The sequence below is a fragment of the Chinchilla lanigera genome, unplaced genomic scaffold, assembly GCF_000276665.1.
Source record: "Chinchilla lanigera isolate Chin_1 unplaced genomic scaffold, ChiLan1.0 scaffold00118, whole genome shotgun sequence".
NCBI classification, from domain to species: Eukaryota; Metazoa; Chordata; class Mammalia; order Rodentia; family Chinchillidae; genus Chinchilla; species Chinchilla lanigera.
In genome coordinates, this window is record NW_004955519.1 from 1,511,894 (window position 1) to 1,535,466 (window position 23,573).

At 43.0% G+C, this 23,573-nt stretch overlaps 1 protein-coding gene across 3 annotated transcripts in view; it reads right to left on the reverse strand.

The window, feature by feature from the left end:
- Positions 1–23,573, reverse strand: part of Txlng (taxilin gamma) — a 51,497-nt gene that overhangs the window by 27,112 nt on the left and 812 nt on the right. The gene's annotated exons all lie outside the window — the stretch shown is intronic.

Here is a 23,573-nt window from a genome sequence, read left to right on the forward strand (position 1 = left end):
AAAAAAAAAAAAAAAAAAAAAACAAAGATAGCTTTATCAATCTATCATCTACTTATCTATCTATCTATTTTAAAGGAGGAAAAGTTTATTTTAGCTCACAGCTTATAGATGTTTCAGCCCACAGTCAGCTGTCTCCAAGGCATAACAGAGGAGAAACAGTTCATGGCATGGCAGGCAGGAAAGAGCAAGACTTCCTTCTTTCCCTTTTTATTCCATCCAGTCTACAAGCCTATTGGTTGGCGCCCTGCATACACAGAGTGCACCTTCCCTCTTCAGTAAATCCATCCTCCACAGCCAGTACAATGCTGAACCAATCAGTGGACAATCCAGTATCACATACTCATGATCCAGTCACTCCCAAAAGTTCCACCTATGAAGGTTTTGGACAGACATCTACATACAAGCTACAACATTCTACCCTTGGCCCCCAAAAGACTCATGTGCATCCCTTTAGGTAAAATGCATTTTGTCTATCTCTAAGGGTTGCCAAAGTCCTAACATTTTCAGCATTACTAAAAAGTCCAAGTAGAAATTCTCTGAAATTTAAGGCAAACTCTTAGTTGAGAGGCCCTGTAAAAATGAAAAGAAAGTTAGACACTTCCAATATACAATAGTACAAGATAAACATTCCCATTTGAAAAGGTACAAATAAGGGAACAGAAAGGAATGGAACTAAATCAAAACCCAAGTCCAGCAGGGCAAATATTAAATCCCATAGTTCCATGTGGGCCTGGATGGTTCTGCCCCGACAGGACTGCCAATGTTTGTAGCCCTCATGCCTTCCCTCTTGGGCCCACTTTGCTCCCTCCTTGTAGCTTTCCTTGGATGATCCATGTTCCCGGCTCTCCAACCTTCTGGGGTCTCCATTGCAACTTTGGCTTCACACTCACAGCTTCACACACTGCCCTCTCAGGAGCACACTGCCTGGCCTCCCAGGCCTTTTTGTGAAATCTGGGTGGAGGTCTTCCTGACGCCACAAGTCTTGCATTCTGCATGCCCCTAAAACCAGCGCCATGTAGATGATGCCAAGGTCTGCCACCAGCTGTAGCCATAGCCAGGCTTCCCTCTCTCTTGGCCACAGGGGTAGAGTGGCTGGATTTCTGAGCACTCTGAATCCAATTCCAAGAAAAATTCTCTAGGCTGTCACCATTCTGGAACATAATGCCCTAAGGGCTCTCTTCTCAAAACAAATCCTTTAACCTTTGCAATTTTGAGTCTACAAAAGGTAGAGTCCTGCTGATGATTCTAGTGAGACTCTCAGGCCATCTTTTTTTTGCTCTTTTTTTTTTGAGACAGTGTCTATGCTTCAGACTGGCTTTAAACCCACTATGTAGCACACGCTGGCCTCAAATTCACAGAGATCCTCCTGCCTCAGCCTCTCAAGTGCTGGGATACAGGCATGTGCCACCATGCACAGCATGCCATCTTTTCCACTGTCCTGTTCCCAAGTCCTTGGGTTTTTTTGCTTAATGCTCATCTCTTCAGCAACCAAGTTCCCTCACTCCATCTTTGCAGGCTGCAACTTTACTAGAACTTCCTTTCTACCCAAACTCAAAACTTTTTAAGTCATTCTGCTGGGAAATTTGCATTTTATTCTCAAGGTAGAAAGCCCACAACTGTAGCTATGCTACAAACTCAACATTAGACTTCCCTGAAACTTCTTTTGCTAGATGAATTAGTCTGCTGCCTTCAATCTTGGTCTCCTGCAAAGTCTCTGGACACAATCAAAATTTTCCAGAGAATAACACACATGACCTGGAGTCCAAATGCCAATGTAGTCCTTGTCCACAACTGAAACCTCTTGAGCCCCTGTCTTTTCCAACTGCATTTCTATCAGCATTCTGGTCTTCTATGCTCTGACCAGAATCTCCCATCAAGCTCAGCTCAGAGCATTCTAGGGCTGCTTCTTCAGCTGGCATCTTGAAATTTTTCCAAACTACTTCCTCAAGCCACTTCCAAAAGCTTCTGAACCGCATGGTCAGATAACGTTACAGCTATGGCCCACTCCCAGTACCAAAATCTGTCTTAGTTACTTTCTCATTGCTAGGACAAAATACCTGACCTCTTTTGGGTATCTTCCCAGAAGAATTAAAAACATCATTCCACATATGATGCACCCCTGTTTATAGCAGCACAATTTGTAATAGGTAAATCTTGGAAACAGAGCCGGGTGTGGTGGCACACACCTATAATACCAGCACTCGGGAGGCTGAGCCAGGAGACTCATTGCGAGTTTGAGGCCAGCCTGGACTACAAAATGAGTTCAAGACCAGCCTGAACTGCATAGTGAGACCCTGTCTCAAAAAGACAAAAAAAAAAAAAATCTTGGAAACAACCTAAATGCCCATCAACCAAGGAATGGATAAAAAAGATGTGGGTTTTTTAATACAATGGAGTAGTACTCAGCAATAAAGAAGGATAAACTAGAGACTTTTACAGGTAAATGGATGCAACTTGAGACCATATCCATAAATGAAATAAACCAGATGCACATGTGCAAACACTACATTGTCTCCCTAGTGTGAGAAGCTGAAAGAATAAATAAGATCCATAATGTACAACAGATATAGTAAAATGGGAAGAAACTTCAAAAAGAAAGAGAAACTGAGATGGTGGAATGGACAAAAGAAGGAAGGGAAAAGCAAAATAATATATATAGATAAATAGGTAGATACATAGTTAAGATAGTTATACTATTAATTTCTCTTAGTTTATGGAAAAGAAAGGCTTATGCTAATATTGTTTGGACAATTAAATGTCACTATCTTATACTCTGAGTAACTACTTTAAAGACAACCATACACAATGTGTTAACCATTGTTACCTTCCTACTATATTGTTTCGAATTTTTTTTCTCTTTAAAATAAAAAAATAGTAATAGATGTTCTTTTACTGACACTAGGACAAAACACAAACAGCCAACGCACACTCACTTCCTAGTCATTTCAACCAGCAGCTGCTTTCCCAACCTAAGCCACCCCAACCAGTGCCCAACATGCACATGTGCAGAGGAGAAATCCCGGGTCCTGGCCAGCTGGGCGCCAGTAGAAATCTCAGCAGGAGTAGGCGACAAGGCCTTCACACAACTGCACTTTCTCCAAAGCAGAGATCCTTAACTTGCCTCGGGTTCCCAGAGTCTGGCAAGAAGCCACCAGAGGAAGGAAAAGGGACGTTCTGCACCTCTGCACCAGCCACACTAAGTGCTGTCAGAATCTGCCCACGTAACCTTCCCTACCCTGGGGAGAGGTGACCCGTAGGGTCCCAGACCAGGAAGGCAGGCTTTGAGATAACTTACCCCAAATTGGACTCAAATCAGGAAAGGGGCCAGTAAAACTCAAAACCAGGCCTAGTAAACTTAATGTTCTCTCCATTACATTGCTCCTGCTACTTAGAAATTGGCCTTGGGAAATCAAAGTTCAAAGTCAAACAGATCTCTGATGCAGGCACAAAATAAATCTAAGAAAAGGAATGTCTACAGGTACACAGTACACTACACGTACTAGGAATGCTTACCAAAGTGGTAGTACCTTTAGCAAGAAGTCACGCAGCTTTCATTTGGGGGAGATATACCTTTAATAATAAAGGGTTTAGGTCAGGTTTTTGTTGTTCATTCTCAACTTTACATGCAGGATAAACTAAATTATCCCTAAATGGTCCCCCAACCTCATGTGATGAATCATTTGTTGGGTGACCTGAGTGCTATGGACAGGAAAGTAAACACCAAAGTGTCTGCACTCCCTGGGTGGGCCAGAAAATACAGATGTCTTGAAGAGCATCGGCTAAGCACCTTGTGAAGCATGAAGGTCAAGCTGAGCAAGGTGCTATGTGCCGGTCATCCCAGCACTCAGGAGGCTGAGGCAGAAGGATGACCACGAGGTCCAGTCCAGCCTGGGCTGCACAGTGAGCTCAAGGCCAGCCTGAACTGCATATTGAGACCCTGTCTCAAAAAGACAAAAAATAAATAAATAAGTAAATGAACAAATAAAAATATGATGCCCTCTCCTAAACTCTTCCAAGCAGGTTAACAGACTTTTTTTTTGTTTTTTAAGACAGGATCTCATTATGCAGTTCAGGCTGGCCTTGAATTGACAGAAATCCTCTTGCCTCAGCCTTCCAAGTGCTAGGATCACAGGTGTGTGCCACTATGCCTGGCTGTTAACAGACTTTTACGTTTCTAATACAAAGTTTTATAAACAGGCCGGGCATGGTGGCACATGCCTGTAATCCCAGCACTCAGGAGGCTGAGGCAGGAGGATCACTGCGAGTTCGAGACCAGCCTGGGCTACAAAGTGAGCTCAAGGCCTGCCTGAACTGCATAGCGAGACCTTGTCTCAAAAAGATAAAAACAAAGTTTTATAAACAAACCTCTATGAAAATTATTTTTGTGTTTAATTTTTTTAAAGAGAAAAGAAAAAGAACAGTAACAAAATAACAAAGACACAAAATATACAAATAATACAGGATTTGAAAACAAGATAGGAATTAACAATGGTTGTTATATTATATATTGTTATCTTCAACAAAGTTGCTCAGATTACCAGATGTAAGAATGCAAGATTGATCAAACAATTAAAGACAATAACAAGTAATAAAAGAAAACATTAGAAACGATACAGAGCCTCATTAAATAAGATACTAGGAATTCAGCAATGGTTGTTATATTGCATATTGTTGTCTTCAAATTAGTTGTTCCAATTACCAGGTACAACCATGTCAAATTGGTCAAGAGAAAAAAGAAAAAGAAAAATTTAAGCATTATCTGTTCCTTTCAATAAACCAACAGACATCAGCAATATACTTATCTCAGCTATCCTTGTATATACATATATATTTTTTTCTTTTAATTTTAAAGAGAAAATATCAAAAACAAAGTAACAAACGCAAAAGCACAAACAAGGCAGCTTCAAGGTAGTTACTCAGACACAGGCATGCAAGATTGATCAAATAATTAACCAACTGTTCCTTTCATCAAACCAACAGTAGTTAGTAGTACAATTACCCTAGCCAGCCTATGTATATAAATACACCTATTTTTCCCTTCCTTCTTTCTTTTTCTCCTTTCCCTCATCCCACTTGTTCTTTCCTATTTGAGCAGTTTCTTTCTCTTCACAATATCTAGTGCACTCTTCAGACTGTATTCACTCTTTCAGGTTCTTATACTAGGGAGGCAATATGATGCCTACACATGAGCAATGGATAAAAAAGCTGTGCTATTTTTATACCATGGAGTATTACTCAGCTATAAAGAAAGATAAACTCGAGGCTTTTATAGGTAAATGGATGCAACTAGAGATCATACTCGTAGGTGAAATAAATCGTGTTTAAATTTTACAAATAACTTTAGCTTTATTAAGTCATTTAAAATAGTTCATATACTAAGACTATTGTAATTTTTCAAAGAATCATTCTAGGTAGCAAAGCTTTCCTCGCAGCTAAATCATTTCAAAATCTTCTCTTAATCATTTTGGATAAGTCTTTAAAATATGTACTACATAACTCTATGCCTCTTTAAATAGTGTTAGAACAAAGGAATGAAATGAAAGAGTTTTATTTACAAGATAAAATGATATATTACTATGCACCGGCATATAATTAGATTCTGATGTACACGTCCCTACAATATGCCAATATTCTTCACTCCTCAAAATATAAATTCCCAAAGGTGAAACTTACATTGCAGTCATTAAATATTTCTTTGAGACTTCTTAATTGTATAGCACACATATCTTCAATAACTGACCAAACAGACCCATATATGGGAATTTACTGCATTAAAAATGGTGTTAGCTGGACACAGTGGCACAGGCCTGTAACCCCAGTGCTCTGGGAGGCTGAGACAGAAGGATTCCAAGTTCAAGGCTGGCCTGACCTATTCAGCAAAATCAAATTTAAAAAAAAAATTTACTTGGGAGGCTGAGGCAGGAGGATTGTTGCAAGTTCAAGGCCAGTCTAGGCTACAAAGTGAGCTCAAGGCCAGCCTGAACTGCATAGGGAGACCCCGCCTCAAAAAGACAAAAAAAAAATAATAATAATTTTCAAAAAGCATGTAGGCGGTAGCTCAGGGTGAAGGCCCTGAGTTCAAGCTCTAGTACTGCAAATAATAAAAATAAATCAGTGAGGAAATGATGTGCAATATCCCCTGAACCATATGGGGTTGGCAGACAAACTGATATCCTGGTATCCTGTCTCACCCCTCCAGAAACACCAAGATCAAAACATTAAAATGAAAAACCACAGGCGGCACACACCCGTAATTACATCACTTGGGAAGCTGAGGCAGGAGGACTGTGGGAATTTTAGGTCACCCCTGGGCTACACAGTGAGTTCAAGGCCAGCCTGCACTACACAGCAAGACTTATCTCAAAAAAAAAAAGGGAAGAACTAGAAGAAATCCTACATTTTTTTTTTCATAACCCTGACAAAGAGGGCCTTTTAAAGGAAAGTAAAAATTTCAGAAGCTGAGGAGGAATGAGAGGAAGATGAGTCTATTAAATAATAACTGAGAACTTCAGACTAGCCAAAGGACCACAGGAAGCCCTAACCCAATTCTCAAGGGTTTCTGAACAAGCAGACCACAATTAAAGAACTAAAAATGCCCAATACAGAAAAGCATTTTCAACCTTGCTCATAAAGAAAGAAATACAGCCAGGTGTGGTGGCCCATGCCTGTAATCCTAGCACTCAGGAGGCTGAGGCAGGAGACTTACCAGGATTTAAAGGCCAGCCTGGGCTACACAATGAGTTCAAGACCAGCCTGAATTACAAAGCAAGACGGAAGGAAGGAAGGAAGGAAGGAAGGAAGGAAGGAAGGAAGGGAGGAAGTAAGGGAGGGAGGAAGGGAGGAAGGAAGGGAGGAAGGAAGGGAGGAAGGGAGGAAGGAAGGAAGGGAGGAAGGAAGGGAGGAAGGGAGGAAGGAAGGAAGGGAGGAAGGAAGGGAGGAAGGGAGGGAGGAAGAAAAAATAATAATAATGAAAGAAATACAAATAAAAATGCAAATCAAAGTAAGGCATCATCTTTTACCTACCAGATGTTAAGGGAGATTAAAACAGCAAAACAAATCTCAGCGTGGGTAAAGAGATCACTCTACTCCTAGGGGACCTAAATTGGTAGAGCGGGTTTTGTAGAGATATTTAACAATCTCCATCAATGTCTCAACACATTCACTTAGCAATTCCACTATTTGAGAGTTTATTCTTCAGATATTCTCATTCAAGTGCAAAAGTTTATTCACCAAACCACTGCTTGGTACCATGCAAAATCTAGAAACAATATTCAATGTTCATTAATTGGGAACCTATGGTCACCCAACTCAAGGTAAGAAGGTAAAACTATGTAGCTATCTAGCTGGGCATGGTGGCACATGCCTGTAATCCCAGCACTCAGCAGGGTGAGGCAGGAGGATCGTTGCAAGTTCAAGGCCAGTCTAGGCTACATGGTGAGCTCAAGGCCAGCCTGAACTGCATGGCAAGACCCTGTCTCTAAAAGACAAAAAAAAAAAAAAAAAAAAGAAGGTAGAACTACGTAGCTATCCAAAAGAATAAGGTTCAAGCTTCACCATAGAGGTAGAGTGGGGAATGGCTAAGTGGTTACACACCTGCCTCATATGCAGGAGGCTGGGCTGGGTTGGGTTGCATCCCCAACACTGGGCAAGCGGGGAGGGGGGCACTTCCAAAACAGTGAGTTAGGGGCTGGGGATTTAGCTCAGCGGCACAGTGCCTGCCTGGCAAGCGCAAGGTCATGAGTTGGATTCCCAGTACAGGAAGAAAACAAAAAACAAAACAAAACAAAAAAACACCTAAGTTAGATTCCATGTCAATATGTACAGCTTTCAAAGCTATAATGAAGTAGAACAGCTAACTTGGGGTACAGGATAAGCATAACAATATAAATAAAAAACATGGACTGATGGTGTAGCTCAGTGGTACAGCACATGTTTACATTACCTAACGCCCTTGGTTCAAGTGACCACTCCCCAAAAAATATGCACATATAAACCAGAATATAGGTAACGTTTTCCTACAAGGATATCCCCAAGCCAGCCAGGTTGTAGTGGTACATGCCTATTACGTAAGCACTCAGGAGACCAAGGCAGGAGGATCACAGCAAGTTTGAGGCCACCCTGAAGTCCACAGTGACTTCAAAATCAGCCTGAACTACATAGTAAGACTCTGTCTCAAACAAAGAAAACATAAAGTGAGAGCGAGAAAGGAAAAAAAACAAGTGAGCAAGAGCAAGAGACCAAAGAGACAGAGTAGCACATGCCTGTAATCTCAATACATTAGGAGGAGCCGGGCATGGTGGCACACACCTGTAATCCCAGCACTCCAGAGGCTGAGGCAGGAGGATAGTTCTGAGTTCGAGACCCGCCTGGGCTACAAAGTGAGCTCAAGGCCAGCCTGACTTGCATACTGAGACCCTGTTTCGAAAAGACAACCCCCCCCCAAAAAAAAAATATGTTAGGAGGCTGGGGCAGGATGATTCCAAGCTGAACTCCTACCTGGGCAAGTTAACAAAACCCTGGCTAAAAATAAAAATAAAAGGGGTTGGGAATGTAGCTCAGTGGTACAATGCCCTGGGCAGTTAATACCCAGTACCACATACTAGAGTTCACCAGCACTTGTAGATTAGTTGATAAGCAAGGAAAATAACTAGGTTCTGTCCCTTCAACCAATAGTTTCAAGGAAAACATTATCTTTAAGGGAAAGGCAAACTATTTAAATGAATCGGCTGACCAGTGAGTAGAGAGAAACTTCTAGACTATCCAGATGCTTTTGGAAATAGAACACAAGTATACACTGGAAAGGAAAGGTCTGAACTTGCTGAGGGCAAGAACACTTTGATAGGAAATACACTAACGAAACAAGTCTTTTTTACAAGATTCCTCCACAAGTGACATGGGTTGTCTGGGACCATGCCCTCGAGTCTGACTCATGTCTTCTACTGGATTATCAGCAAAGTAGGCCGTACTGGGTATGGGATTTACAGCAGCCCCCATTTATTTCCTTCCTAAAACAATTCTGGAAAGTGAAACATCTCATTTGAACCTGGCCTCAATTTAAAAGTATGGCTAGGACATCTGTCAAATTACCGGTTTTTTAAGAAATTCAATGATAGACAATTAACTATTTCCAAGTAGAACCAGATAGTGAATATCTAAACTTCCTGTTTGAGGCACATGGAATATACAAAAGGGAACTAACATATAACACATGGGGCTAAATTTTAAGTGAAAGGAAAAAGGAAAAAAATATGTAACTGCTATATGCCAGGTATTTTTTGTTGTTGCTACTGTTATTTGATTGTTGGTTTTTTTTTTTTTTTTGGTTTTTCTCCGGTACCGGGAACTGAACTCACGACCTTGCGCTTGCCAGGCAGGCGCTTTTGCCGCTGAGCTAAATCCCCAGCCCCTAAGAAAGCTCTTTTTGTTTTGTTTTGGTTTTTTTTTCAGGTACCGGGAATCAAACTCACGACCTTGCGCTTGCCAGGCAGGCGCTGTGCCACTGAGCTAAATCCCCAGCCCTGCTACTGTTATTTGAGACAGGGTCTTGCTATGTAGCCAAGGCTGGCCTCGAATTTGCGGTGATCCTCCTGCCTCAGCCTCTGAGTGCTGGGACCACCATGCACTGAGCCTGTCATTCTAAGCCAAGCAACCAATAGCACTTGTTGCCAATGATAAAACTTTAGCTTTCAAACAAAAAAGAAAATTCTTGATGTGCTACCATGAACTTGACAACTTCTTTCTATTTGGGGGGTTTGAACCCAGAATCCTGTGCACTTGAGGCAAGTGCTCTATGCTAAGCTACATTTCCTAATTCTTAAAAAGGCTTTTCTGACCAGCCAGGTATAGTGACACATGCCAGTGATTCCAGCTACTTGGGAGGCTGAGGCAGGAAAATCACAAGTTTGTGCACAGCCTAGGAAACTCAGCAACACTCTGCCTCAAAATAAAAACTAAGGCTTAGTCAGGCGTGCTGGTGCACACCTGTAATCCCAGCACTCGGGAGGCTGAGGCAGGAGGATCGTTGCGAGTTCGAGACCAGCCTGGGCTACGAAGTGAGCTCAAGGCCAGCCTGAACTGCATACTGAGACCCTGTCTCAAAAAGACAGAAAAAAAACAAAACAAAACAAAACAAAAAAACTAAGGCTTTACTGGTAAGATTAGTTGTGATTACTGTGATTTTTAAATATTGCTTAATAAAATATGTCAACATTTGAAGATCAACAGAATTCAGTAAACCTGTATTTTCCAAATGACTGATCTTATAAAATGATGCATAGGAAAAAGATCTATTAAAAAAAAAAAAAAGAAAAGAAAAAGATCTATTAAATGTGCAAGACAGGACTGGAGGAGGTATAGCTCAGTGAGAGAGCAAAGACCTAACAGGCCACAAGCCTAGGTTTGAGCCCCACCTCTACAAAATTAGAAAAATTTAAAAAAAGGAACTGTGGAAACAGATGACGCAAATCAAAGAATTCCACAATTATCAAAAAAATGCTGGGCTATTGATATAGCTCAGCGGCACAAGTGCCTGCCTGGCAAGCACAAGGTCTTGAGTTCAATTCCTGGTACCAAAAACAAAAAAATGTTGTTAGAGTCAGACACTGCAAACTTTGAGGCCAGCCTGGGCTACAGAGTGAGTTCAAGACCAACCTGAAGTAGAGTGAGACTCTGTCTCAAAAAAATACAAACAAACAAACAAAAAACTATTACAATAATCCTCTGGGGATTTAGCTCAGTGGCAAAGCGCCTGCCTGGCAAGTGCAAGGTTGTGAGTTCGGTTCCTGGTACCAGAGAAAAACAAAAACAAAAACAAAAAAAAAAAAAAAATCCTCTGTTTAAACTACATGTACGCATGAGTCCAGACTGTCTTCATATACACCAACTAAAATAGCATATTACAATAGATTGAGAATTTACCTATTTTCTGTCAGCCATTCCCTAAAGAAACCAACAAACCGGGTGTTACACACCTGTAATCCCAGCACTTGGGAGGCTGAGGTAGGAAGACCTCCACTGAGTTCAAGGCCAGCCTAGGCTGCATAGTAAGTTCAAGGCCAGCCTGAACTACATAGTAAGACTCTGTCTCAAAAAGACCAAAAAAATAAATAAAACAGAAAATAAAACCAACAAAAATGTAAAAGAAGGTGGCATGGTAGCATGCTCCTATGATCCCAGATACTTGGGAAGCTGAGACAGTATTCCAAGTTTGGTTTGTTTTTTGTTTTGTCTTTTTTTTTTTTTTTTAAGAGAATAGAAAAAAAAAGAACAATAGCAAAATACCCACATCACAGACAAAAAGAAAACAAAGTAAAAACATTAAAAATGATACAGGGTTTCAAAACAAAATAATAGGAATTAACAGTGGTTGTTATATTACATATTGTTATCTTCAATGAAACTGCTCAGATTACCAGATGTAAGAATGCAAATTGATCAAACCATTAAAGGGAATAAAAAAAAAATAATTAAAAAAAGTCAGAGATGATACTGAGTTTCACTAGACAAGATGGTAGGAATTCATCAATGGTTGTTATATTGCATATTGTTGTCTTCAAATCAGTTGCTCAGATTACCAGATATAAGCACGCAAAATTGGTCAAAATAAAAAAAATGTAAGCACTAACTGTTCCTTCCAATTGTTGTGTGTTTTGGAAATGGGTCTCACTACTCATTTCATGCTGACTTTTAACTTACTGTGTAGTTCAGGTGGTCTCCAACTCATAGTGATTGATCTTCCTGCCTCAGCTTCCTGAAGGCTGGGATTAAAGGTGTATACCACCATGTCTGGCAGGATTACAAGTTTGAAGCTAGCCTGGCAATTAAGCAAGACCTTGTTTCAAAATAAAAAATAAAAAAGGTGGATCTGAATGCTGGATCTGAATGCTAACACTGCTAGAAAAATAAAACAGAAACGAATGAAATAATAAGTATTAATATAAGAATAATAAAAGAGGCGGACATGATGGTGCATGCCTGTAATCCCAGCACTCGGGAGGCTGAGGCAGAAGGATTGCTGCGAGTCTGAAGCCAGCCTGGACTACGAAGTGAGTTCAAGGCCAGCCTGAACTGATAAAAAGTGAAACCCTGTCCCAAAAAGGCAAAAAAAAAAAAAAAGAAGAAGAAAAAGAGAAGAATGCCACTCGGGCATGTAGCTCAGAGGCAGAGATCCTAGGTTTAATCCCCAGTGGAGGCGGGTGGGTATCTAGGCTTGGTGGCACACGCCTGCAATCCCAGCACTTGGGAGGCTGAGGCAGAAAGATCCCTGAGAGTTCAAGGCCAGCGAGGGTTACACAGTGAGATCAAGGCCACCCTGGGCTACACAATGAGATTCTATCTCAAAAACGAACAAACAAAAAAAGAATGCCTTTCTTCTCACTAACCTGTATTTTGAAAAATCAACTTTCTTTTTTAAACAATAAAAACTACTTCTGGGCTGGCAGATAGCTCAGCGGCACAAGTTCCTGCCTGGCAAGCGCAAGGGCCTGAGTTCGATTCCCGGTACCAAGAAAGAAAAAAAAGAAAAGAAAAAAGAAAAACTACCTCTGTTAACACATAGGGTTGGGCACGCAGTTTATGACATGGGCCTCAGTGGTCTGGATGACCCTCCTGGTATTCCCAATCTTGGCCACTCCCCTCCCATGGGTGTGGGCTGAGTGCAGTGACTGCTGATGAATTAGCTGGGCAGGGTGATGGCTCCTGCACCCCAACTACTTGGAGGCTGAGGCAAGGGGACAGCACATTCCAGGCCAGCCTGCATAACACAGTGAGACCCCCACAGCTGCAGGGAAGGGGATTTAGGCAAACGGGGGCGCCATTTTTGTGCTTACAAGCTAAAGACTCCCTTCTCTCTCTCCCCCGCTGGCACGCTTGTGCTCACTCCACAGAGCCAGCTGCCAGGGTGCAAGAGCCCATGCGGCAAAGAAGCAAGGCAGTGTCAACCATTAGCTCGTGGGGAGCTGAGACCTCTGTCCAACAGCCCCCAGAACTGAGCCCTGCCAAAGCCACACGCAAGCACACCAGTGAGCTAGGCAGGAAGTAGGGATGTCCCGCTCACACCTTCACCTGACTGGTGTGGGAGAGACCCTGAGGAAGGACCCCACCAAGCCATACCCAGATTCCTAGCTCTGGAGTCTGAGGCCACACATGGTTCAAGCCTCTACATTTTGAGATGGTTTGTTACTGTAGTGGATTGACAACTGGTGGTCAATTTATAACCCCCAGCTCAACTGAGTAAGTGCGGTGCTGGGTGTGGAAGGCCCACCTGAGGATTGTTGCCAGCAGCATAAGAGGCAGAACGTGAGAAGTTAGGCTGTTGGGAGCTGAGAGAGGCTGTTGGGAGCTGGGAGAAGCTGTAAGGAGCTGTTGGTTCCTTTGGAGGAGCATGTCATGCTGGCTTTCCTAACAAACTTGGCTGTTTTTATCCTCTAAGGAGCTCGGGACCTCGTTGGCACTGAGAACAGCTTCAGTTAACTTTAGGGGAGCTCTGGTCCTTAGTCTGAGCATCACTTCCTGGCTCTGGAGGGGAAGATGGTGCACTGCTGGTCTCCTGAAGAAGCTTGTCGCGTTGGCTTCCTGATGGGAACTCAGCTGTCCTGATCATCAGAGGAGCTTGCTGAGGATGGTGGTGGTACCCTTCAGGGGAGCTCTGGTTCTTTCTTTGTGCATCATTCCCTGGCTTCAGTGCAGATCCCTCAGCCTTCTAGCACAGATCCTTCATCCCACTGGCACAGACTTCCTAGATTCCACCACTGACCTTGGGGCCTTCCTAACGCAGATCCGTGAAACAAGCCCGCATGAGATATTGTTATGGGCTCTGGGCCTCCAGTTGGATTTGTGAGAGGCATTGTTTTGGGCTCTAGGTATTCAGCTGGACTCATGCAGGACATTATCACGGGATCCAGGCCCTCAGCTGGATTCCTGGCCTATGTTTTGTGGACAGATTTCCTGCACTCTCTTGTATATGATTCTTAGGGTGACTATTATAAATAATCGTATAAAATATGTGTCTTGTATTATATTGTTTCACCTTGCACAATAACCAACAGAGTTACACAACAATGAATAAGTAGTACAATGCCAGTTCCTTTTTAAATGAATTAATAAGTGTTGAATTCTTGGCTTAATCTCATTAATATGGTAACTATGATTAGATACAGGCTGCATGAACAAAAGTTCCTTAGGGCCAGGCATGATGGTGTGCATCTACAATGCCAGCACTCGGGAGCCCAGGGCAGGAGGATTATGAGTTCAACGGCAGTCTGGCTACAGAGCCAGACCCACGAAAAGTTCCGCAGGCTGCTTGACACTTCTTACTATGTAAATGTTTGGGAACTGCCTTCTCAGTTGTGGTGGGAAGAAACCAGATGGCCAGCTCACTCACACGATGACCAGAGAGGGGCCACCTCCTGGCACCAAGAAGCAATGTGTGCTGAGACTAGCAGGGACGACCAGGAGAAAAGTCCTGCTCTCTTTGCTCTCTTCTTGCCCCACCACAGCCAGTGAGTGACAGGGTACAGTCCAGGCACTGTGGATGGGCAGTGCCGGGGATCGGGCATACACACACCTAACCTTTGCCCTCCTGTCCCAGCTCACTGCGAAGCCTCTGCACCAGCACCTGATGACTTCCTCATTTGATCCTCAGAACCTTCCCTCCTACAGGCACAGAGACGGACATTAGCCTCGGTCACCAGGGAACTGGGAGCACTGCACGGCCCCAGGCTTGTGGAGCCGAGATGTGGAAGGCAGACTGGATTCTCAGCTTTCTCTGCGATGTTCCAAAGAGAATGCTCTACCCCAGGTGACAGAAAAAATTAATACGAGCAAGCCAGGTGTGATGACATATGCTGATAATCCCAGCATCTGGGAGGCTGAGGCAAGAGGATGGAAACTTCAAGACAAGCCTGGGCAAATTAGGGAATTAGCAAGACCCTGTCTAAAAAAAAAAAAAAGGCAGGAGCAGAATGTAGTTAAGTGTGAAGGCCCTGAATTTAATCCCAAGCACTGTAAAATTAATTAATTAATTAAATTAAAAACAAAGGGCATGTGCAAGCCCCTGGGTCCAATCCTTGGCGGTACAAGCAAGGGGAGGGGAGGAACTGGATTCTAGGACTTGCAAAATCACTTTCAGTTCTGATGCCCAAAGCCATGGAAATAAATATATGCTGGGCCTGGCCTATTTAGCAGAGGGGCAGCAGTCAGGGCACACCACAGACTCCTACATGCAAAATGGTCCTCTCTTTTATGGGTTATCTAAGTGGAACACCCTTGTCCCAATTCCGTCCCCTCCCCAGCCCCATGTGGACCAATCCCCACACACCTCTCAAACAAACACCAAGCCTTCTTTTCGCCTGTCCTACTTAACCCAGACCACTCCAGCTCTTTGTTAATGCCAGGCTAGGTGCTGTGTGGACTTTAAAAGAAGTTGAAAGGGTCTCTCAAAACCCTTTACCTTTCAATTTATCCAAATTACATTTGGAGGCACTTTATAGGGAATTACTGCAAGGCATGCCTCATATATCAGGTGTCTTTGATGTCACCCTAAGGCCTAAGTGAATGAAACAACTGGTATCCAGCCAGGGAGGCTCAAAGCTCCCTGGTCTCCAAATCACAACAGACTTTTCCACATTCCCTAATCACCCAACCCTACCCTCCATAATGTGTTTTCATTCACCAAAAACTACTGTTTCACCTACTACCAAGTTTTGCTTACTCAACATTTTTGACCATTACTATGCTCAAGAAATGTGTTAAGAGCTGGGCTGGTGTTGCACACCTGAAATTCCAGCACTCACAACGTTAAGACAGGAGGATCTCCGTGAGTTCTAGGCCAGCCTGGGCAACACAAGTAAGTTCAAGGCCAGCCTGCACTACACAGCGACATCCTGACTCAAAAAAAAAAAAACAAGGAAGAAGTTAAGAGAGTACAAGATATATGGAATGTGTGAAACGGCTCTGGAGCCCCAAGAGCCGCAACTAAATATATCCCTTACCCCCTCCTGTGAGGCCACAGGGGAAGTCAGCTTCTCAGTCTCCTCACCTGAAGCCAGGGATACACAGCATCTACCTTCCTAATTTGAGATTAGCCACAGCAAATACAACAAAACAAAAATTAAAAATTTTTTACCACACAGGACAACAATGGTCATTCTGTGTATTTTATTTTTTGTTTTGTTTTGTTTTGTTTTTTTGGTACCAAGAATCAAACTCATGACCTCACGCTTGCCAGGCAGGTGCTGTGCCGCTAAGCTAAATCTCCAGCCCCATTCTATGTATTTTAATGAATAAAATTTTAGTAGGTAGAAGTGCCAACAGAAAAAAAAAAAAAAATTAAGATAAAATAAAATAAAAATAAAAAAGAAGTGCCAACAGAATTTCAACTAGGGCCAGGCATGGTGGCACATGCCTGTAATCCCAGCACTCCTAGCACTTGGGAGGCTGAGGCAGGAGGATCACTGTGAGTTCCAGTCGGCCTGGCCTACATAGTGACTTCAAGGCCAGCCTGCACTATATAGTGAGACCCTGTCTCAAAAAAAAAAAAAAGAATTTCAACCGGGAAGTGAATTGAATCATAAAATATACTCTCTGGCTCTGAATGGATCTTAGAGGTTATCCGACCTATTTTTAGACTCTTCTGCCAATATCCTACCTGTTCCAGGCAAAAATTTTAAACATACCTAAATCTCGATGTTGATGGATACACTAAATTTGTACATTACACATTTTTTTTTTTGGTACCAGGAACTGAACTCAGGACCTTGAACTTGCCAGGCAGGAGCTTGTGCCACTGAGCTATATCCCTGGTCCACTTTATACATTTTAAATACTGACACATTCATTATATTAACTAGAAATTACTCATAATCATGTTAGAGGTTGGGTGTGGTGGGGCACACCTGTAATCCTAGCACTCGGAGACTGAGACAGGAGGATCACTCAGAGTTCAAATGCCAGCCTGGGTTACAATGGCAAGACCCTGTATCAAAAAAGAAAAATCATTATCATAATCATGACAGAACCTAATAGAAAAAAACTGAGGCCAAACATGGTAGTGCACACCTGTAATCCCAGCACTCCAGGAGGCTGAGAAAGGAGGATCCAAGTTCAACCCCAGCCTGGGCAATTCAGTGACTTAGCAAGACCCTGTCCCTTAACAGGGCTGCAGACGTAACTCCATGTGAAGGCCCTGGGTTCAATCCCCAGTACTGCAAAAAAAGAAAGAAAGAAAGAAAGAAACTGAAGGGGAGCTGGGAAGGGAAGGGAGAGGCAAAGGACTACTTGGGGCTCTCGGGTTAGAGAAACTGCCCAAGCAGTGAGGGCACCCACTGTACTGTCAATTACACAATTATATGCCAACTTCAGCCAATCTCACCCACCAGGAGCTATTATTTAGGCAAGTTTGTTTTTGCAGTTCTGGGAGTTAAACTGAGGGCCTCTGCTGAGCTGGACCCCTAGCCCTTTATTTGGAGACTAGATCTCCCAAAATTGCCTAGACTGGCCTCAAACTCCTCCCATCCTCAAACCTCAAGCCTCACCCACACACTGGCTCAGTTGCTCTGACTGCACCTCAGGCGTCTCATTAATACCTGGGAATACCACTTTTGCATAGTTAAGGAGATAAGAGAACGCATGCATATTTAAATGGTGTGTAAAACATGAAATCTGATCCAATGTCTCTCCTTCAAAACATAACAATGGCAAGCATAAAATGTGAAGAACATATTTGTTTAAAAGAAACCTACTACAGTGGATCCTGTAGAGAATCACACAAAATGGGATAAGGCTATAGCCCAGTGGTAGGCACTTGACTAGCATGCCAAGCCCCTGGGTAAGATCCCTAACACTCTAGGAGGATTGCGGTGAGTTCAAGGCCAGCCTGGACTACACGGCAAGACCCTGCCTCAAAAAACTAAAAAAAAAAAAATTGAAAAAAAGATCCCTACCACTGAGGGGGAAAAAGGAACCCCACAAAAATAAATCACATATACACACACACATACACACACCCCATTTTGTCATCTGGATTTGACATAGTTTCCTAAATGAAACTTAAACATGCCGTGTTACAATATGGAAATGTGTTATTACTACAGGAATTGCTATATCTGGTCTCTTCTCATTATTGCTGTTCCTGTTCGACTCTCATAAAAAATGAAGCTGGGCGTGGTGGTGCATACCTGTAATCCCAGCACTCGGGAGGCTGAGGCAGGAGGATTGTTGCGAGTTTGAGACCAGCCTGGGCTACAAAGTAAGCTCAAGGCCAGTTTGAACTGCATAGTGAGCCCCTGTCTCAACCCCCCCCCAAAAAAATTAATAAATAAATAAAAATAAAACATGAAATTTACCAGAGCTTGGCAATACGGTTAGAAAACAACGCTGTCAACAGAAGCTCACTTTACTTATTATTTAGTATCTGTGCCGGCAAAGTGGACATTCATCAAGTTGGCAAACAGGAAGGAAAAAAAGATTAATAAAATGGTTTCTTCGTACCCCTCTCTTGGCCCACCCTGACTGACTTCTCCTTCTATGAGACAGTTCTGCAGAGAGGGGACGAGGAAGGTGGGGGACTGCGTTTACGTAAGCAGTTGCACTCTCAAGCAAGAAAACTGTGTCTTTCAGATATTCTCCCCCTACAGCCTGTCAAACCCTACACACTGAGCTGTGGCCAATGTCACACCCACTCTTAACCCTAATGGGGTGGGTGTGAGCGTTCTTCCTACTTCGCAGATGAGGCAGCCAAGGCTCACAGACCAACAAACCTGCCTGAGGTTGCGCAGCTTTCCAGTGGCGGTGTGCCAAGAGTCCTGACTCTAAAATCCACACTATTTGCCCTCATTGTACTAATTAGCACAGCACAGATGAAAGGGTACTGGGTTCCAGACTCGGCTTCAACCCTTAGGCAAGTCCCTTGAACTTGAAAACAGTTGGTCATCATTAAACGTGGGCAACAAAAGCTGCCTAAGCCTTCTCTGCGACATCTGAGTGGTGCTGAAAGAATTAAATGTGCAGAGGCTGGTGTGGTGGTCTCAGCACTTGAGAGGTTGAAGCAGGAGGATCTTCAAGGGTTCAAGGTCAGCCTGGGCTACGTAGTGAGTTCAAGACCAGCCTGAACTAGAGAACCCCTGTCTTAAAAAACCAAAACCAAAACAAATAAATGCTATAGGGCACTATTTTTATTTTTTGGTCTTTTTGAGACAGAGTTTCACTATGCAGTTCAGGCTGGCCTCAAACTCACAGCTATCCTCCTGCCTCAGCCTCCCTAGCACTAGGATTACAGGTATGCACCACCACACCCAGCCTAGGGCACTATTTAAATGGAAGTTTGTTGGGTTTAAATTCCATATATTTTTAGCCTTCTACATGGTTTATGAACCTAAAAATAAGTTTAATAGTAGCTAAGTAATTTTTAATATTTCCAAGCAAAAATCTAGTTTACTTTGTTGAAGTAACAATGCCAGGCATGGTGGCACAGGCCTGTAGACCCAGCACTCAGGAGGCTGAGGCAGGAGGATTGCAAGTTTGAGGCCAGCTGGAGCATCTTAGCAACTTAGCAAGATCCTGTCTCAAAATTTTAAAAGACTTTAATAGGAGGAGCTATATAACTCAGTGCAAAGGCCCTGGGCTCAATTTCCAGAATTCCCAGTACCAAAACAAGAACAACACCCCCCCCCCCCGCAAAAAAAATCTACCTTAGGCATTCTGGGAAAGGTAAAAGTATGGAGAGTGAAATGTCAGCTTTGTCAGTATTTTAGAGGAAGAGGGCAAGATGACTAAGAGAGGCATGGGGACTTTCAGGGTAGTGAAACTACTCTATGTGACACTGTAATGGTGGCTATATCTTAGACATCTGTCGAACATTATATAACACCAGAGTGAGGACCAAGGGCTTAGGCAATATTAATGTGTGTGTGTGTGTGTGTGTGTGTGTGTGTGTGTATACTTTTTTTTTTTTTTAAAGAGACAGGGTCTCACTATGTAGTTCAAGCTGACCTTGAACTCCATATGTAGCCTAACTGGAACTCACAGCAATCCTCCTGCCTCAGCCTCCCAAGTGCTGGGATTACAGATGTGTGCCCACCACACCTAGCAACTGTAACAAATGTACTGTACTAGTGTAAGGTGTAACTAAAGAGGAAACAATATTTTGACAGACTTTAATGGGAACTTTATACTTTCTGCTCAATTTTTCTGTAAAACTAAAACTTCCTCCAAAATGTCTTTTCAAAAAAATCAACCTTATGAAACAAATTCTACATAGAGCTTTAAGAAGCGATACCAAAAAAAAAAAGAAGCAATATAAATGACCTTGATATTCTAAAAGCGTCTGAATATGGCCAGGCGGGGTGGCACATGCCTGCAATCCCAGCACTCGGGAGCTTGAGGCAGGAGGAACACCTCGAGTTCAAGGCTAGCCTGAACTATATAATGAGACCTTGGGGCTGGGGATTTAGCTCAGTGGCACAGCACCTGCCTGGCAACTGTGAGGTCCTGAGTTCGATTCCTGGTACCAAAAAATATATATATGGGGGAGGGGAGAGAAAGACCTTGTCTCAAAAACCCAAATAAACAAATAAATAAAAGCACCTGGACCCAGCACTTGGGAGGCTGAGGCAGGAGGATTGCTGCAAGCTCAAGGCCAGCCTGGGCTACAAAGCGAGACCCTGTCTCAAAAAGACACACACACACACACACACACACACACACACTCACACACAGCTCCTGGAGTACTTGATAAGTATATAGCCTCTTTTAAGACCATGTTCTCAGGGCTGGGGATTTAGCTCAGTGGCAAAGCGCCTGCCTGGCAAGCGCAAGGTCATGAGTTCGGTTCCCGGTACCGGAGAAAAAAAAAAAAAAAAAAAAAAGACCATGTTCTCCAACAGAACTTTATGCAATGAGGGATATATTATAGACTTCCTCTAATGCAGTAACCTGGGGCGGGAGATGTAGCTCAGTGGTGCAAGCGCCTGCCTCACAAGCAGAAGGTCCTAAATTCGATTCCCAGTATCCAAAAAAAAAAAAAAAGAACAGAGAAAAATACAATAGCCTCTAGCCACACCAGCTACTGGAACACCTGAAATTTGGTTAGTATGACTGAGGAACATAATTTAAAATTTTTATTTAGCCAATTTTAAAAGCCACACAGGGCTAGTGGCCATCATACCAGCACAGTTTTAGACAATTTCCTAAAACAGCCCTCAAAATAATGTATTATAATATTATCTTTAAAAGAAAAAGTTACCTTAAGAGACCATTCAAAAGGATTTAGTTAGGAAAGGATGCCACCAATTAACTAAGCAGGTCAAGAGTGACTAGGTACTTGAGCCCCGGAGTTCAAAGCCACCCTGGGCAACATAGGGGGATCCTATCTTTAAAAACAAAAAGTGGAGCCAGAGGTTGTGGTGCCTGCCTGTAATCCCAACACTCAAGAGTCTGAGGCAGAAAGATCACCACGAGTTTAAGACCAGCCTGGGCTACACAGCAAGACCCTATCTCAAAAGAACAAATAAAAAAAAGGGACCAATTTTTTTAAAAAATGGCTGAGGGTGATGGTGCACACCTGTAATCCCAGCACTTGGGAGGCTGAGGCAGGAGGATCACTGCGAGTTCAAGACCAGCCTAGGCTACAAAGTGAGCTCAAGGCCAGCCTGAACTGCATAGCAAGACCCTGTCTCAAAAAGACAAAAAAAAAGACCAGCTAGACGATTCAAATGAGCAGGAACCGATGAAACCCATCTCAGACTTTCCTCGCTTCAAGTCCTACAAAGACAAGTGGCTTTTAAATTCAATTTTTTTAAAAAACAACCCAATTTGTTATAAATCATTTCTGTTTCCAGAACAAGAGGTCAGAGGCCGAGTTAGAATTAAGGCATATTTTATCAAGTTAGTGACCTGGACGAGAGGAACTTAGCAAGACCTTGTCTCAAAGTAAAAAAAAATTAAGGCCAGCCATGGTGGCGCATGCCTGTAATCCCAGCACTCGGGAGGCTGAGGCAGGAGGATCGTTGTGAGTTCGAGACCAACCTGGGCTACAAAGTGAGCTCAAGGCCAGCCTGAACTGCATAGCAAGACCCTGTCTCAAACAGACAAAAGAACAAAACAACAGAATCAAAGTAAAAAAAATTTTAAGAGGCTAGAGATACAGCTCAGTGTGAAGGTCCTGGGTACAATCCCCAGTCCAGATTTTTTTGCTTTATTTTTTGTTTGCTTTGGTGTTTGAAGACAAGGTCTCACGAAGTAGTCCATGCTCGTCTTCAACTCTCCACTGTCCTCTCAGCCTCCCAAGTGCCAAGACTGCAAGCACACACCACCGGACGGGCTCAAAATTGAAAATATTCACTCACTTTTTAAATGAAAATTCAAAAACTGACATTTAACAGTGCGTTTCAGTTCCACATCATAGTCAGTAGGAAACCAAAAAGAAAAAAGATTCCCACAGAAGCATGAGCAAAGAGGACAGGAGGACAAAGTAAACAAAAATAAGGCAGTAGACAAAAATATGGCTATTCATATCCAGTTGTTAACCAAAGCTTTGTGCGTGAAGGGTCATTACCTCTTATCTTGGTCCTTTAAAATACTAGTTGATTAAACCTCAGTTCCTAATTCAATGACTTTTTGTCCTTATCCCAGTGGCATAAAAGGGCACTTATGTCCTCAATTGCAGTGGCTTTTTACCGGAGAGTTCTCTCCTGAGAAGCCTATGAAATCAAACACTGAGGCTGGCTTTCGCACCCTAAGGGAATAAGTCAAGTGTCCAATGTGACAGTGTTGAAACCCTAAAGTACATTTGCCCACAGTTTTTTTCAGTCCTACAAGCACTGGATCTCTTTTTTTTAATCCTCTGTACCCTTGTAGAATACAAAGAGAGAAAAGTAATTGAGAAGTAGTAACACCCTCCTGCCTAGACGTGACCTCAGAAACAGGCCCCAAAAAGCCAGATGCTTGACATTTGCTCAAATGTGCAACGGGACCTTTGTTCTCCCTTTTGAAGTTCATGAATTGCATTAGAAAAATATTACGTATTTCGTAATTTCATACAAGAGTGATTTCTAAGATTAGCCAGATACATAAGTAATATTAAATATCCCTGAGTGATCAAGCAGCGAGTCCAACAAGTTGAACCTTTCAATCTGCTCACCTGCCAAAAGAAAAAAAGAGGAGATTTCGACCTTCCCTGGCCCATTCCCGGCAGTTCGTTCCTGGGCCCCAAAAGCCTTCTACCCTCTCCGTTGTGCAATCTTTTTCAAACTCCTCCCACTGAGCTCCAGAACAAGTGGAATCTCCCATTCGCAATCTCCCATTGCCTCCCATTCGATCTGACTGTATCCAGGGAGACACAGAAAACTCCTTGACGTGAGGCAAGGAAGGAAGGCAAGGGGAACGGTCCAGCCCGTCTCCCAGATTAAGAAAGACCAAAGGACCGGGTTGGGGAGGCTCTGGAGTTTCTGCTTATCAAATTAAAAAGAAAATAATTAATAAAGAAAAAGGAAGGGGGTGAGCAGGACTGGGAAGACCGGTGACCAGGAGATGCTGCTCCCAACTCTGCGGGACCGAGATTGCCCAGCATCACCTGCCCG